Source organism: Oenanthe melanoleuca, chromosome 1, assembly GCF_029582105.1.
Source record: "Oenanthe melanoleuca isolate GR-GAL-2019-014 chromosome 1, OMel1.0, whole genome shotgun sequence".
Classification (NCBI taxonomy): domain Eukaryota; kingdom Metazoa; phylum Chordata; class Aves; order Passeriformes; family Muscicapidae; genus Oenanthe; species Oenanthe melanoleuca.
The window spans coordinates 46417832-46435071 of NC_079333.1; the positions used below are offsets into that span (position 1 = coordinate 46417832).

General features: G+C 44.5%; 1 protein-coding gene across 4 annotated transcripts in view; it reads right to left on the bottom strand.

The window, feature by feature from the left end:
* Positions 1–15646, bottom strand: part of SLC7A1 (solute carrier family 7 member 1) — a 43372-nt gene extending 27726 nt beyond the window's left edge. Inside the window, exon 1 of one of the 4 annotated variants that reach the window (XM_056502437.1) lies at positions 15456–15646. The gene's annotated coding sequence lies outside the window, so the exon portion shown is untranslated. Of the gene's footprint in view, positions 1–11248; positions 11387–15455 lie in introns of those variants that run through there. The other 3 variants (XM_056502413.1, XM_056502429.1, XM_056502420.1) reach the window with 3 other exon arrangements.
* Positions 15647–17240: the final 1594 nt, after the last annotated feature.

Here is a 17240-nt window from a genome sequence, read left to right on the forward strand (position 1 = left end):
ACCGGTCATAAGTCCTGGCTTAAATCCCTTTCTCTTGGCTTTACACAAACTCCCCTACTATGAGAAAGTAATTACAACTGCAGGAACAGGGCTGAGGATTTACAAGGCCCACTGTGTCAGGAATTGTACCCCACCAACAGCTCTCAAACATGCTCCCAACAGACATGGGTTTAGACAAATAAAGAAAGGCAGGGTTTTAGGCCAATCTCACAAAAATCTTATTTCATTAACCATGGGAGTTCCCAACACATACAGAGAGGGAAAACTATCTTCTTCCTTCAGCAGGAAGACAGATCTAAGTCTTTACCTAAATGCACTCAATTGTTCACTCAATCTCTTTTCCATCTGAACTTTACCCAAATTCATGTCAGCCAGGATTGCTTTTGGCTGGACAACTGCCCACCTCCCTAAACCTGGGACAGGGCAGTCACAAACTTTGAACTGGGTTAAATGGACAAGATTGGGGCACTGGAGTAACCTAACAATTCTGTTGCTTTATAGGATGCTACCTAACAGCAATGGTAGACCTTTTACTTCTTACACAGCTATCTACCTTAACAAAATCTGGTATCCTGCAAAAACATAACTCAGTGGTTTTAATTCTGCACTGAAAATGAAGGGGTAACTGGTCCCAAATTCCCTGCCTTGTCACAGACACACATCCTGAGAAATCACTTCCTTGGCAAAAACAGGGTTGGTGAGGGGCAACGTCTCCAGGATAGGAACAGACCCTTGGTACAGAGGATAAGGGTGAGAATTTGGCAAGGTCCTAGGGACCAGAGGGACATACAATTTATTCACTAAAAAGAGGATCTAGTGAATTATTTCACATTTATACATCACCTGAGAGTATCCCAGAAGAAACATATTTCAAAGCAATTTCATATGGAAGCTCCCTTGGGCCTGTCTGCAGGTGTTCGCAGCTGTACTATGGCCATCAAGAATAAAGCAGAGCTGCTTTTTATGGATAATTTGCTTAGAAGAGGGCCTATTTAATTATGGCAGACCTGAAATTAAGATCAACATCCTGCAACTGGCTTAATGCCAGCAGACAGCACTCTTCTAGCTGATCAAGATATTAACTCCCTCTATCCCAAAAAGCATCTAAAAGTCTGAGGATCTCTGTTGTGAATAGAATACTTCCTACAGGCTGCAGGTAACAAACAGGGAGCCTGCAATGCAGCCATGTTCTGTGGCCCTCACACACAGCACTGTCATTCATCTCACAGACCACTGATCACTACCCTAAGCATCTCTTACATGTTTTCTTTGCTTTTGAAACAGCAGGTACCAAACCAACCTTTCACTTTCAATTATATTCACTGTAGCTTGACAAAGAGACCTTCAATGAAGACAACTGGGATTTTTTTTCAGGAGAACAATCTTTTGGTTTAGCAGGATGCAGTAAAGAGTCATTACACCTCTGCCCAAAACCTTCTGTGTATCATTTGTTATCTTTGCAAGTGTATCAAAGGGTGATTTTGGCAGAGATTATGATTTTTCCTTTCCTTAGAAGTTGGATCCAGCTGTGATTTCGCCTTCTGAAACAGTCATCCTTGACTTTGAAGTGACCCTTTGTTCTGGGCTGGTTCCACTCCCAACCTCACTTGAAAAGATGAACTTTTTTTTTAAATGTACAGTCACTATTCCTGTGGCATAATGCAGTCCTAATAACATAAAACAATATAAATTATTCCAGAAATGTTACCAGATGGTACCTAACCACCTTCAAGCTGAGGAAACACGAATCTGAATGAATATAGATTAGCTTTGCTCTGCACATGCCCTCTAGCTCTCACCCCTGCCTTAACTCTAGTTTCTCCGATGAGAAACACTGAGCTGCAAGTCCCAGCCACTCAGACCCTGGGTCTTGGGGAAATGGCTTCACCCCAAGGCTTTGGGTAGCTCCATGTTTTATCTGGAGCAGAAGGTCTTTGGGAGTGGTGGGAAGAAAGAACACACCCAAGTAGCCTAGCAGGGTGGACCCCAGGCCAGGGGCCACATCCCTGGGTGAATCCTGTCCCACTAAAGTCGATGGCAAAGCTCCCACCAACTTCAATAGTCCAACAGCTACTGGTGTTTTATTTACAGTGGATTTTGTGTTTATTACTTTTGTTCCCTGTCCAACTTTTTGTGTCCTGACTCTATTGTATTTTCAAATAAAATAAGATATTCTTCCTCCTTTTATCTAATGGCTAACATACCTATTATATCAGGTTGATAGATTTCCTTCCCCATTCCTCAAACCCATAAGAAAATAAGCAATCTGCCATGTGGTTGACAGCAAAAAGTAAACCATAATAAACATCTGTCCAGCTAAACATACAACACCATGTGTAAAAACAAGCTGACAGGGCACCATTTTACAAAAGCAATACTATCACTTCCTCAACAATTACAAGTTGTTTCAACTTCTGAAACGCCACTCCTTACCTATTTCAAGGCATTGCTGTTCCTGAGAATTTTCCTCTCCAATTTGCAGAAGACCATAAAACTAAGGTCATAAAATAAGGGACCAAATTAGATCTCCTCAATGTTTTCTGAAGTATCATTCAGCAAATTAAGTCACCAAGGCACATCAGTCCTGGGTGTGATCCGTTGCAATATAAAGCAAGAGTTGTCAGACATGTCCTTCCAAAATGTCTTGCCTTGAAAAACTCCAATGCTTTATGTTACTCTGCAACAAGCAACAGAGCAGAGTCAAGATGGCTACAGAAGAACTTTCCCAACAGATATTTGAGCACTTATCTCTAGACTTTTAGAAACAGAAGAAAAGGATGTGGCACCAGACTCTAAGTTGTGTCTGGCTGTGTCCCTGAAGCAGCTGCAAGTGTCCCCACAATCTGTGCTGGAGAAGGCAGGCAGTTCAGAGAAGACACCAACTCAGACACACTGATTGTAGCCATTTGCAGATGCAGCCACCAGCAAAGAGGCCAGTGAAAGCAAAGGCATGATCAAGCATTATGGAAAGCTGGGAATTATCTCACTACAGTAGCAGCAATGACAAGGAGTCCAAGCCAAAAGCCACCAAAGTAGCTGCAATTCTTTGCAATCTTTTCATAGTATGTAAAGAGATGTTGCCCTGCTGACATATTTTAACCAGAAAAGAAAGGTATTATCTAAGTGCTGTTAAATTGTTCCTTTCTTGATTATCATTACTTTTTTTAATATGTGTGCAAATGTATGCATATACTTCAATATATGTTAATCTAGATTACATTTGAGTGTATATACTTACATATGGATATTAATGTTAAATTCTTTGCCAGTTTTGTCATTAAAAATCAACATCAGCCACTAGCAAGGCATTTGCTACCCAAAGGAAGGGAGTCAGGCAGTTAAATACAAACAACACATTAAACAAAGAAACAGGCACACACAGGTGTGGGGTGTGCAGTGTACACAAAACCCAATCTCATCTACCTGCTTAAAGGTACACTGCCTCTCTGAAGGGGATCATATTACTCTCTCCTTTGTTGAGCAGATCCTTCAACTCCAGGAGGGAGGTGGTGCTGGGGGACCAGCCCACTGTCACGACAGCTGGGCATGCTGCAGTTTTCTGTTCCTCAGTCTCCTGAGTATAGGAACATTTTCAAAGCATCATCACCCACTCCTCTCCACGTGTCTCACAGACCTGGAGGATTTATTCTATTGGAAAAGGTGAGGTGCTCTTTATAATCCCTATACCACCCATTGACCAAAAACCAATTACTGAAAGGTGTAGGGTATAGATGCACCCTATTATATAATACATATATTATATATATATAAAATTTATAATATATATATAATATATAATCTCTATACAAGCAAGTCCCACTGGATATGAAGGTGCTCAATTACTGCTATGGGAGAATGCTATGCTGCAGCTCACCCAATTGCTTTCCAAACTGTCATGGCTACTGGCTGTACCAAGGTCAGAAAATCCTCTCATCCCAGGACAATTTCCAAGATGGCAAAGACCATCCTACTCCATAAGTTCAGATAGGAATTCTCAACTTACCCAAAATTTCAAAGCAGGAAACTTCAGTGTTTTGTCTCAATACCTGCAGCAAAGTCAATCTGGGTTATTTGTGATGATACACAAAATACATTTTGAAATGAGTAGTCATTTTTGACGAAAGTAAAGGAGGTTCCTGCTGTGGAAGTAATGAGAAGAGTATTTCAAACACTCAGAATTCAAGCTTCAAAATCTCCAAAATGAAAGTTGCGACACCCTTTCTTCTGCACAAAGCTCCAGCTGTGATTATTATCAAACGTAGCACACAGTAAGCCATTCAACAGGGAGAAGGTTGGATAGACACTAATTCCCCTACTGCAGAAACACACACCATGTCATGCTTAATTTGCAGTGGGGAATTTGATGCAACATCACTTTCCAACTGCAGGCACAATGAACAGTTTGGACAGGGTACAATATCAGATCTCCACCATCCAAGTGTTGCAAAAACAGATTAGAGAAATACTTTTTAAACTCCAACTGGATATAGTGCACCCTGACTCAAAACAGGGAAAACAGGTGCAGCCAGACATGTTTGTTTTGGCAGGGTTAAACCATGAAACCAGATCTTCCTCTCCTCAGCCTGCTGCCTCTCATCCCATAGCTGTACCAGAACAACCACCTGGGGAATCATGCTGAAAACCAGCACCACTGAAACAAACTCACCATAGTGACTACAGCTGACCGAATGGCAGGCCACCACAAACAACAGACAGGGCAGAGGACAGGGATGTGACACTTTTCAGGACAGATTCCCATCTGAGAAGCACCATCCAGTCAAAGATGCCAGCAGTGCCCAGCCCTTTTAGCCCACACCTCAAATTTCAGCTGGTGAGGATCCTGTCAGCTCAAAACAGCACTCAGATGTTTTGAGGACAGCAGCACATTTGCCATCCACAGCTCCTCAGAGATAAAAAAGTTAAGGAAATGTCTTCCTGCCTAGCCATTATGGCATCACACCTCTCTAATTACATGAATCACTATTTTCTGATGAAAAAGCATCTAACTGAAAAGTCTCCCACCAGGTCTAGTACAGTCTCCTCAAATAGTTCCTCAGCATGACTTCAAATTACACCTTGCAAGAAAATTGCTTGATTTACCTCTCTCAATTTGTCATAACACCAAAGGGGATCTCCACTGATAATTAAACTTCCCAAATGAAAGCCTGAGACAGACTGGCAGGGATTCACTTGAAACAACCCATCGTCCATTATCTGCCAGGAATTCAGCCTTAGCATGGAACAGAAAAAATTAATGCTCTGGGAAACAATATTGAATAAGTAAGCTTCTGTCTCCTTTAAACCAGATAAAATGAAGGCAGATCTTTGCTTAGCCAAAAGCCCTGGCCATGTCACTGAGCAGAAACCAGTTGTGGTCCTTGGACAATGGTACTGGAAGAAGGTGGGAAATGTCCCTTAGGGGATAAGGAAGTAAGTTAGACAGCAACAGAAGTTGGTTATTATTAAAACAATAGTAGGGAAACAAACAAAACACTAAGAGCCCTAGCCTTCATGCAGAACAAAAAGTATCCTACACAGATATGGAACACATCCACATCCAATCAGACTGACAGAAGAAAGGAAGGAGAAGACTTCCCCAAACACTATTATTTCACCAGGATGAAGGGCACAGTTGAGTTGGTGCAGGCAAGGGGCAGATCAAAGTGGGTATAACAACTGGACTTTGCTACATCCCTGAGCAGCAGGGAGCAGGTGGAGGCCAGCAGGTAAGTCATGGAGAGCAGTGGCAGCTCCAGCTGGAGGCAGGACCATGAGGCAGCTGCAGACCCTGATCTCCCTTGCCAAGCGACCCATGAGGATCCTGGCTGACTGACCGGCTAGACCATGGACCTGGGGATCAGCATATCTGCAGATCAGACTTTTCTCAAACAGCCTCTCCCAGCCCTGCTGCACCAATTTAAAAACTGTCCCAATTTTAAAACACTGTCCCAATTAAAAACTTCCTCCATTACCAGAAAGGGTACTGAATCGAAGCAAAAGATCCCTTTCCTTTGCTGGGAAAGGAGGAGTGTTGTTTCTGTGAATGAGATGGAGAGTGTGAACTCTTTTCAGAGAAAACACTTTGTTACAAACCTCAGAGGAACTGCCCACATAAGGGAGAACTCGGCCTGTGCTGGGCACATATTCATTCTGGGTGGAAGGGGAACAGAAATTGTATGTGGTAAAGTCATGGGGCTCCTTGCCTTATGCCAAGGTGATTGCAGGCTTCTGAGAAACTTCTTCTGCTATTCCTGGGTAACTGTGTATGCAAATGAAGCATTAAGAGTCAGGATGGAGTGGGCTTTGAATAACCCCATGGCAGGTGGATTGGACTGCATGGAACTTCAAAGGCTCCCTCCAATCCAAACCATTATAGGATTGTATGAAAATTCAAATTATGCTACATCACTCCTTTAAGCTTCTGCAATCAAAACATTAGTCATTAGCAAGAAATTAGAATACCTTTTTATTAATTCAGGAGTTTTTCTACTGATTTGCAGGCCATTCAATCACTTGCCCCATTCAGAATTCCAAGTGAGACCTGCCAGCCTTGCACCCTGGTGTGGCTGTTGGAGAGTGACTCAACAGAGCAGAATTAAGAAAAACTTCCCTTTTCTGAAGAAACCAAAGTTAATTTATCATTGAACACACTAGCTGAATTTAAAAATACATTACAACCTTCTGAGAATGCTTGCATAACCACAGACCTAATACAAAAGCTTTCTGCAACTATGATTTACACCATACGACGCTGACTGTGAAAGAAGTTAAAATGTTTGCTTTCAGATTCAGTATTCCCACATTCCAGCCATAATTCAAGGGCTGGGGAGGGATCAGCTCCTTCCTGGCATCACATGCTCATCATTGCAGGCCCAGACAAACACTTTACAACCCTTGGCTAGCGTGTGCAGACACATCCAGTCCTGCAGCGAGAGGCTGCTGCACGTCTGCTGTTTCAGGGGTGGCTTTTCCAAGGAATTGCTACTGTAAAGTTCTTCAGAAAGGCCTTCCTCTGACAGACAGTGCCCTGATGCACACTGGAATGAAAACAATGTCTGCATCCTACCATCTGATCCAACTCGTACTGCTCATTGACCAGACCCACCCCACTGACCAGGGTCACTCAGTGTTGAAGGAAAAAACAGTGCATGGCTTGGATGGGCCACCAATGCCTCAGCTGCCTTGGAAAAGCATGAAATGCTCCCACACAAGGAAGCCCTAAATGAGCCTGGGTAGTCAAAACAAAGGCAGAAGGGCATGCTGAGCACCAGTGGTGTGGCCACATTTCCAGTGTAACTGGGATATGGCAATGTTCCAACTTGTTGGGCTAGTCAAAGACTCCTGTTCCCCACCAGTCCATGACACATGCCTCATCAGGGAGCATCATTTTGGGATGGAAATTAGTTGTGCAGGTCAGTCACAGAGCCTGGCTGCCAGGACTACAGGATATGTGTACATCAGTGTAGCCTAGAAATGCACACACAGACAAATGTGAGCTGAGGATAGTGCAAGGAGGTGGAGCAGACAAGATAAAGTATGGGGCTATGTGGAAAAAAATTTCAGTTTCTTAAGTGTTTTGCAAATTATTCCACAAGCTGTGACTGGAAAGACTTCACAGCTCCTAAACTGATGGATTTACAACAAAATGCATTTGTTTTAGGCATTTAAGTCTAAAGTAAGTACAGAGCATGGCAAATCATACAAGCATGATGTTTGATTAATACATCAGTGGGGTAACCAACCATTCCTTTTTTTCACACAAAGGTATCACAGCCTAGTTCTGGTAAATTCTACTTAAATCTCATCAGAAAAGAGCTAGAACACTGGTGTTTTAAATTTCACAGTGAAGTAGGTGTGGAGGATTTTTTGCTTTGAGTAAATACTCTTTTCTTAGGCACACGTTCACTGTTCAGCTCTCTCCAGGTCCAGGACAGGAGAGCTGTTGTTTAAGTAGAGTTTTGCCTCCACCTAACCCAAACATTCATGGCTGGAAGGCTTCTGATAGGGAAGGACTGGGTAAAAGAGGCGTCCAAACACAGTCCATTTCATATTTATCTCAGAACTTCTATCAAAAATATGACTGAAGACTTCTTGCTCCTTTTTTGGATCAAACCAAGACTTGCTGAAGTTTGTGGTATTTTAAGAGGTTTTTTCCCTCAAAAAGCAAAGATTACACTGACCAGCCACACTGTGAGCCTGACCACAAGACACATATTTCATGTCTCACTGCTGCCAATGTCACACAGAAGAATCCTGCACAACCTCAAAATAGGGTTCCACGCTGGCCAACCCCAAGAGAGATTGGGCTGGATGTGAAAAAAAAGAGAAAGCTGCTGGATGTGATAGTTGAAGAAGTGACAGCAGGGACAACACAGTGATACCAGGAGGTAAGAAATGCAAAAAAAGTTGGCAGACTTGGCCTGAACCTAGCCATGAGGCTACTGCAAAATACCACACAGACTCAGGTCCCTGGTGTGCACAAGGAGAAGCATTAGCTTGTAGACATCCTTAGTTTATTTTGCCGTCTGTGTGGCAGAAAACCAGGTCTTGTAACGCACATCTCTCCTTGAAGAAAGCTTGTTCAGGCTTCCTTGGAAGCACTAGACAACTTAGAGAACTAATTAACTCCCATGAGCAAAAAAAAAGATTTGTCATCTACTTTTTATTCAACCCCATCAGTGTAGTAGTTATCAAATCTGTAGGCTAAAATGTTATTCCGTTTTCTGAATGTATTAGAATTGCCACCTGCACCTCCCTGCCCTTCATACAGAAGCCTGGTCTACCCCAAAAAATACTCCTTCAGCCCAGTGACAGAGGTAAGTGAAGCCACCTAGCACACAGCCCTGTCAAGGGAAGTTATACTGCTATCCTTAAAAATAATTGTGTCCCTAACAGCAGAATACAGTGTTTGGAGTAAGTATAGACTTTTTACTGGGAGAAAAGTGACTAATATCATCTAGTCTACTCAACTTTTAAAAACATTATTATATTTTTTCACATCATCATTCTGGCATCAAAGGAAATCATTCCTAATTATGTTTATGGGACTGGGGGAATACACAGAGAGACCTAGATATGACAGTCTTGGAGAAATATGGTGAAATGTATAATGCAACACCTCTCAGAACATGTACAGAGCCATCTCTCCCCATGTCACTTATCTAGAACAAGAAACTTTGAAGTATAATAAGCTCTGCTGCTGCAAGGTGCTTTAAGTGACAGCAAGAAGGAAACAAACAACTGGCTGTAAATACTCTGCTTAGTTCCCCTGTGCTGGGACTTACAAAAGAAAATAGGTGGTTTTAAAGCAAAGTAAGTGAAACAAATTATAATTACCATTTTCCCCCCAAGAGTCTGAACAGGAGCATGAAAAGCAAAGCACTGCTGTTGTGTTTTTGATGGTGCCCTACACCATGCTGCTCTGCTCACCAGGTACTTCCTTCGAAGGAAAAAACAGGTTCAAAAGTGCTCTAACATCTGTGACGGTTTATCTGGAGCAGCCAAAGCACAACAATGAAACTTCATCACGTGTGTAAGTTATTTTGGGCATGATCCTTGTGTTTCTTCACATGCCAACCAGGTTATGAGGGGTAGGATTCCTCTTGACTAGCTTCAGCCCACTTCAAAGCAGACATGGGGACTTAGGGTATCATCTCACTCTCCTCTGTAACCAACAGGCTAAGACAGGCACCTCCAGGCATGAGCTTGTCCCTTTGGAGGAAAGATGGGAGCTATGGCCCCTCAGTTACCTGCTTTCCCTAGCTACTGCAGTGCTCTAGCTAACATCTACAAAAACTCCACCAGACAGACACATGAGACAGAAGACAGGACTGCACCTAGGCCCAGCTGAAGCAAAAACACCTTAATGAATTTTGACTGGTCTTTCTGTGGACACTTAATAAAAGGATGGTGAAAGTTTTTTAATAGTCTTAGGGGTTTTAACAACTCAGACATGCACTTTTCTCTCAAGAGTAACAAATCGTCCTTACTCTTGCTTTCCTCAAAAATAAGTGTTTTCTGGAGAAAACCTTGGGTTTCAGAACTGTCCAAACACTGCTCCTAGTACTGCCAGAGCAAAGCATAAACATTCACTGCAGCTCTTCTCCAGTTACTTAGCTGTTATACTTTTCACCATATTGCTTGTGTTGGTACCTTTCCTGAACAATAAAGCTGCAAGAAGCCAAATTTCTGTTCCCATTTCATAGAAGTTCACTTCCAAAATCCCAACACCTATTGTTTTTCTCCCCCAATATGCAGCAGCTCCACCCTAATCCATCATCCAGCTGATGACTTCTGGGTGTTGTGCCTTCATTTTGCTTGCAGTGCCAGAACATTTTGCTCCTTTCTTCCAGCCAGGACAATCATGCCTAATGCACCTGTAAGTCAGCACAGACAGACACGCAATGGTGCAGCACTTCTGCACTTCAACATAGATCAGCCAAGTGCTGTGTTCTTCTCAATGGCCTCCTCTCAGCTTTTGGAAGATAGAAGCACACAGCCTGTCTCTGCAATGTGAGACAAAGAGTAAGAGTCTTCACATCACGTATGTTACAGGTCACCCTGTTCTGTGAACTTTTTGGAGGGAGAAAAATAAAGTGGCATGCGGCAGCACCCATTGCTTGGGGATTATATCACATGGGTCATCAACTAGCTGCCAGGCAGTGTGCAACCCCAAGGAAAGTTCAATCAGCAACTTAATGATAAAAGACTATAGTCTGGTTTCCTCCGATAACTGATTCCCTCTGAAATATTTTCTGAAGATACAACATGAAACTGCTTTATAAAAGAGTCACTTCAAGAAAATAACCTAGTTCTAGAAACTCAACAATGCATTTTTTCCAACTAGTTTATTTTAAGAATTTGTCACCTGACAAAAGCAAGCTATCCTTCAGCTTAAGGCAGTTCATTTTTCAAATCACAGTAATTTCTGTGCATTTACTCCCGCTGCATACACATCCAAATAAACCTCCTACATCAGCATTCCCAAATGAAACTATGACTAGCATTAACATGGACTGATTTTGTAATGGTTTAAAGCTTGTACTTTTCTTTTTCACCTTCCCTTCTTATTTTCCAGGATTGGTTTTGCTTACCGACTCCAGATTTCACAGTAAACAGTTTGGGGCAAGCAAGTTCCCACAAGCCCTAATGTCAACATGCTTTACTCAAAATGAAAAGGTGATTTTGCATGGCATCTCTTTTATAGCAATAGAGAGTGGCACTACATCACAACTCAGGGTAAACTCACCTTTGGTTTAATCAAACCACTGAATCAACATGGTCCATTGCCAAGACACAGAGCAGCACAGTTACCAGTGCAATGTCTTACAGTCAAGATATTAAGTGAAATCCCCATCCTTGTAATTTAAAAATTAAATGGGCCACTAAGATCTGCAAGGGAAGATACAAATTAATTACAAGGATCCAGAAAATAAGGCAAATGTGAACTGTGAAATTTGTACAGCTCAGGAAAGCCTGCTGAGATATTTCACTGATAATCTTGTGAAAAGGAACCCAAGAGCTACTCTTCGTATCAAAAAGAGGCAGGAGAAAGAAGAGTAAGAAAATACGATGCTAAATACTAGCACAAAGCAGACTAATAAATTTAGTGTTTCAGTCAATATAGGAATCACATGGATTTCTCAGAAAAGAGGTCAAAACATGGCACAGAAGGCACTGAGGTACAGGTCAGATTTACAGGAAAATTGAATGAAGGATCCTGCATTACTGTGAATAAAGTTTTCTGAACTGTTTTTCATTTGACTAAGAAAAAACAAAAACACAAGACCAACAACAAAACCAAACAGAAACTGAAAATACATACCTAGAACCAAACATCTCACAGTATTCTATTTTGGAAACTCTGAAATCAGGCACCTCTGATACCACTCACAGGATTTATGGTCCACTAGCTTGGTGATCTCCAGCAGCATCAGGACCCTAGCAAGAGCAGCAGCTGCTGACTCACCAGAGGGAAGGCAGCTCCAGCCAGTGCTGCCAGGGCAAGAGGTGTTAGATTTCTACAAACCACAGCAGGAAAGTGGGAGCCCCAGCTCCTGATCCCTGACCCCCCCAAACTACCCAAGAACCACAGACAATAGTCAAGAATCCTGCAACTAGTGGGCCCAACCTATGTCAAGCAATAGCCCCCTTGTTTTGTTTGACCATCAGACTTATGCCTTTTTCTTTCCTTTCCCTTTTTTTTTTTTTTTAAAGTAGGTTTTAATAGCAAGTAACATTGCAACAACTGCACTAAGCAGGGAGTGCCCAGGTACCAAAACAAACCCACCCTTATGGCAAAACTGCCGTAACTTCCCCACAGTCCTTGAGGTTTCCAAGAGCCTCACAAGTTTCTTGAGAAAAACACTTGGACCATTCATGCCTTCTTTTATACCCAGTGGAAAGTAGATGAGTACATAAGCATGTCAGGTCACAACTCATTTGCTTAAATGTACTGGGCTGAGGTGAATCACACCCCAGCAATGTCCATCCCCCTCCTGGCTGACCACCTTGGACATGTATGAGTATGTACAACCAGATGAATGCCACCTTCAACACCATTCAGCACACGACAGATTTTCAAGGATTTTGATCCTGGGATAATGAAGGATGAGGCTATAACAGGTGATGAAAAAAAATCCTGGATACAGAACACCCACCCTGGGTTACTAACTCTGGGTCAGCATTGACTGCAGCTGACCCAAACCAGCTCTGCCCGAAGCACCAAAGTGCTCTCCACACCACGCAGCCTCAGGGTGCTGATGGTCAGTAGCACTAGTTTCTCCACATGCAAAGTTAAGTCAGCAGGATTATTAGCTCATCCTTCAGGAGTGGCAAAGGGGCTGTGTCGCATCCCCATCTGCCTCTGTCACCAGGATGGCAAAGCCAATAAATCCTGCCAGGATCTAGCCAGCATCCACCCAGCACATCTGGAGACAAAGTAACTCACTCTCTTGTCCTGCCCCCCACTCTACACTGATGCTTCTAGTATCACACATATGGGTCAAGAGAAGAGAATTAAACTTACTGCTTTGTTTTCTACTCACTTAAACCTGGGATACAATTGGAAGTGACATATCTGAAAGACTACTGAAGTCTCGTTAACCTGTCCTCAAGGCTGAGGAACTTGCCAGATCAAGAGTGAACTAAAGCTAACAGAGGCAGTAATTGCAAAAAGACCCCTGCCCTCCTTAACTCAAACCATATTTCTCCCTCTCTTCTTCCTCATTTGCTTTTTCTTGTTTTCCCACCACTCCTTTTTCCCCTCCCTCTTGCACACACACCAGGCCAGCAACTGTGCTCAACACCAGCTAGACTGGAACTTGCTCCTGTCATCTCAGAATCACGCTATTGTTAAGGTTGGAAAAGGACTCCAAGATTACCAAATCCACCCATTTACTGCATCACACTACTTAAAGCAGAAACACAGAGTTCAGGTACACTACCATGAGAATGAACACTACCTGCCATCTGGCAGCAGATTACACAGGAAAAAGGAGGAGGGGAAAAAAAAAAAAAAAAAAAAAAAAAAAAAAGGGAAGTGAAAAAAGAAGAAAAAAAAAAAAAGAGGGAGTGACAAATCTTTCAACAATACACCTTAGAACTGGTTTCTCCAGTAACTCAGTAACTGGTTAAAGAGTTACTAGCTTCCTCTTTCCTTCCATTTAGAAAAAATATTGCAAGAATATACTCCAGGAGGAGTCAAGAGCATATTGCGTCTCACCCACACTCACAGCTGAGCTGCCTGAATTAGAAGCCTAGTAGGCCTCAAGTTTCTGTTACAGCCACTCAAAACAAGAAGTGCCTTCCGAACACACCTCCTCACTGCTAAGCACAGCCCTACGTGCAGCAAGGTTCAAAATTTTACAAATACCACCAAAGTGGCATAGGTCAGGGACTAAACACCCATTAGCTCCCCTGCCCAAGAAAAGGCTTTATTTTAAAGCCAATGTGACCACCTAAAGCATGCATGTGATGGAGCACAGTCAAGGTCTGACCCTGTGAGACTGCTCAAAATGCAAGATACCTGAAGTACGCGAAGGCAAAGTAACTTCCAAAGCTTGTGGCACAAGCTTGCTCCTGCTTCGTGCCAGGGTCAGCACTTGCGCCTATGGAGCCTTTTGCATTATATGGAAAGCTTGTCCAAAAAGCATGTCAGATAGCCACTGAAGGCAACAGAAGTCCATACAGTACCTGGCTCTATGGATAAATTTCTACCTGTTCTTTCCAAGTTTTCATTGCATTTGCCTCTAAGCTGGAGACAGCAATCATGCGTCAGCGAGTAAACGAACGGCTTCAAGAGGCATTGCTGTGCCACTGCAGAGGGTCCCACACGATACCTGCATTGCCATGTGTGACCACAGCTTCACCACTTGTCCCCATGCCTTAGCAGTCCACACAGGTGAGCAAAGGCAGGCAGGGTAGGGTATCCGCTAGTTCAGTGATGTTGGACTTCACCACGCAGCTGTTGCTCAAGCACAAAGTAACATTTGCAAATGACCACAGGCAAGTGGTGAAACCACAGGGCTGAGCCAGCTCACTCGTGAACCTTCAGCATCACCATCACCTCAGCTCTTCTGCCCAGATCTGCAGCCTCTGTAGAGCTGCAACTGCCCAAAACTAAGGTTTCTAGCAGCTGACGACAGAACTAGCAATTCCCTGTGTAGCCTTAATCCTCCCCTCCGGCCTTAGCCACATATAAATTTCCTCTTAAGGATTTTTAGTGGGTTCCCCTTGCTCCACCCCATCTGCCACCCACATTCACACATTCATATGCAAAAAAAGATGAGATCCATCTGCTAGCCAGGACAAAACGCTGACAAACTAAATGGAGGTCGCTCCCAGTCCTGGTCACAGAAGCAGGTTCGGGAGCAGCAGACTGCAAGAACTCCGGGATACGGCGCTGGCTCGAGCGCTACGGGCCCTATGGGCGATACCGGCGTTCTCGGTAAATTCTCAGTCTCTTTTGCATTTTGACGAAAGAAGCAAAGGCCAGCACAGCAGCCCCTCGGGAGCCACCCTGGAAAGGCTGCTAGGGATATGGCGCAGGGTCTCCCTGGGCCTTCACCTCCAGCACAGCGCCGCTGCTCGCACCGCAGAGACGATTAGCTCGGGTACAGATCTATGCTACCCAGCTCCAACCCGGGCACAGGGTACGCATGGCCATGCACGGGGGGCAGCGCCAAGAAAGGCCTCCCCGGGGGCACGCTGGGGGCGGCCGAGGGGACAGGGCCCCGGCAGCGCGGGCTGGGGGTGATGAGAGGGGAGGGCAGGCAGGGCAGAGTAGGGCAGGACAGGTAGGGCAGAGCAGGGCAGGCAGGGCAGCGCTCCGATGAGCCGGGGGCCCGGGGGGCGGCAGGAGGCCAGGAGCGCAGCAATGCGCCGCGCCGCGCCCGCCGCACCGCGCAAAATGGAGGCGCCGCGCGGGGCCCCCGCCCGCCCCGTCCCAGACTCACCCAGCCGGGGGCGCGGGCAAGCGGCGAGGCAGCGCAGCGCCGACCCCGCTCCCCGTGCGCTTTAGATCTTCTGCAGGGGCCCGCCCAGCTCCCAATGAATGGGAGGCGCTGTTTCTACGTGGAAGGGGTGGGCCGGGGTGGAGGGAAGGGGCTTTGCGCATCTGGAGAGCCTGGGCTCAACCAGGAGATGTCCCCCCGCCGCGGGGCAGGAAGGGGCTTCACAGGCCGGCTCCCAGGAAACGGCTCATGCCGCTCGTTTGGCGTGGTCTGCAAAGCTACTCGGTTTTTCTTCTTCTCCCCATGCTCCCTGTAGCGCTCACCTGAGGGCTGATGGATTCTGCAGAACGTGGTTGAACAAGCGATGCTAGCGTGAAATGGACGCAGTGGATAATCATATAATGTTAAGGGCTGCGAATGGACCTTAAAGACCATCTGGTCCTAAACTCTACTGCTGTGGGCAGGGACATCTCCCACTCGACCAGGTTGCTCAAGGCATTATCCAGCCTGTCCTTGAACTGAGCCAGGGTCGGGGCATCCATAGCCTCCCTGGGCAACCTCTTCCAGTGTTTTACTACCCTCACAGTAAAAAAATGTCTTCCTAATATCCAACTTGAATTTCCCCCTTTTCAATTTTTACCCATTACTTCTTGTCCTATCTCTACAGTCCCTTTCCAGCTTCCATGTGGGTGTCGATACTGGACGGCTGCTGTGAGGCCTCCACACAATATTTTCTTCAGCCTGAACAGCCCCTGATAAGGACAGCAGAAGAGCATTTTACTCACTTGATAAGGATAAGGAAAAACATTTTACTTCTTACCAAGGACAGTAGGACAGAACAGCACAGCCTTGGAGAAATAAATAAAGGATGTAACTTAGGCAAACAGAAATCATGCAAAATGCAAGCGGGATGCCAGCTCAGCTCTGCAACGCTTAAAAAGTAGAAGTTAAGCAAAACAATGATACTGTACTCAATCAAAAGCAGGGATCAAAGAACAGCCCCCTAGAAAGGACATTGGACTTGGAAGACGGGCCCCAAAGAACTACAGAAGGACTTTGATAAGGGTTGCGACTGTGTAAAATTGGCCAAGCAAGTGGGGATAGCTAATGAACATGTAATCAGCATTTATGATAAAAACTGTACATCTGACACCCGGGACATTAATTAGAGGAAATATCCTTCAAATGCCCAGCATGCTGTAATAAAGAATGCCTGCTACCTAATACTCAGAACTGTGCTAGAAAAGTGTACATCTGGCTTATTTCAGTATCACCCCCACTCTCTCAATCTGTGTTCACAGGAGAGGTGTCCCCAGTCCTCTTCCCACCTTTGTGACCACCCTTTGAACTTGTTCCAATAGTTCCATTTCCTTTTTATGTTGCAGAAGTCAGAACCATATGCAGCACTCCAGGTGGGGTCTGACAAGAGCAGAGTAGAAGGGGAGAATCATACTCAGCCTGCTGGCCATGCTGCTTTTGGTGCAGCTCAGGATTCAATAATGGTGCATGTTGGTGGTCTTGGATTAGGCTTTTGACATTACCTTCCACGTAGTACAATGCTCCCAATCTGGAAAATACACTGTTGATGAAACTGCCATGACTGACCCCATAACTAGGGCAAACAGCCCAAAAAAGCTGTGGATGTTGGAAGAACATCATGGTATCTGTGCCACACTTGACAAGATCCCATTTCCATTACCATTCATAAGAGACCACTATGGGAAAACTGTCCAGTGTGCTGGAAGATGAGCCAGCATCTGAACGTGAATCTTGAAGAAACTGTCCCAA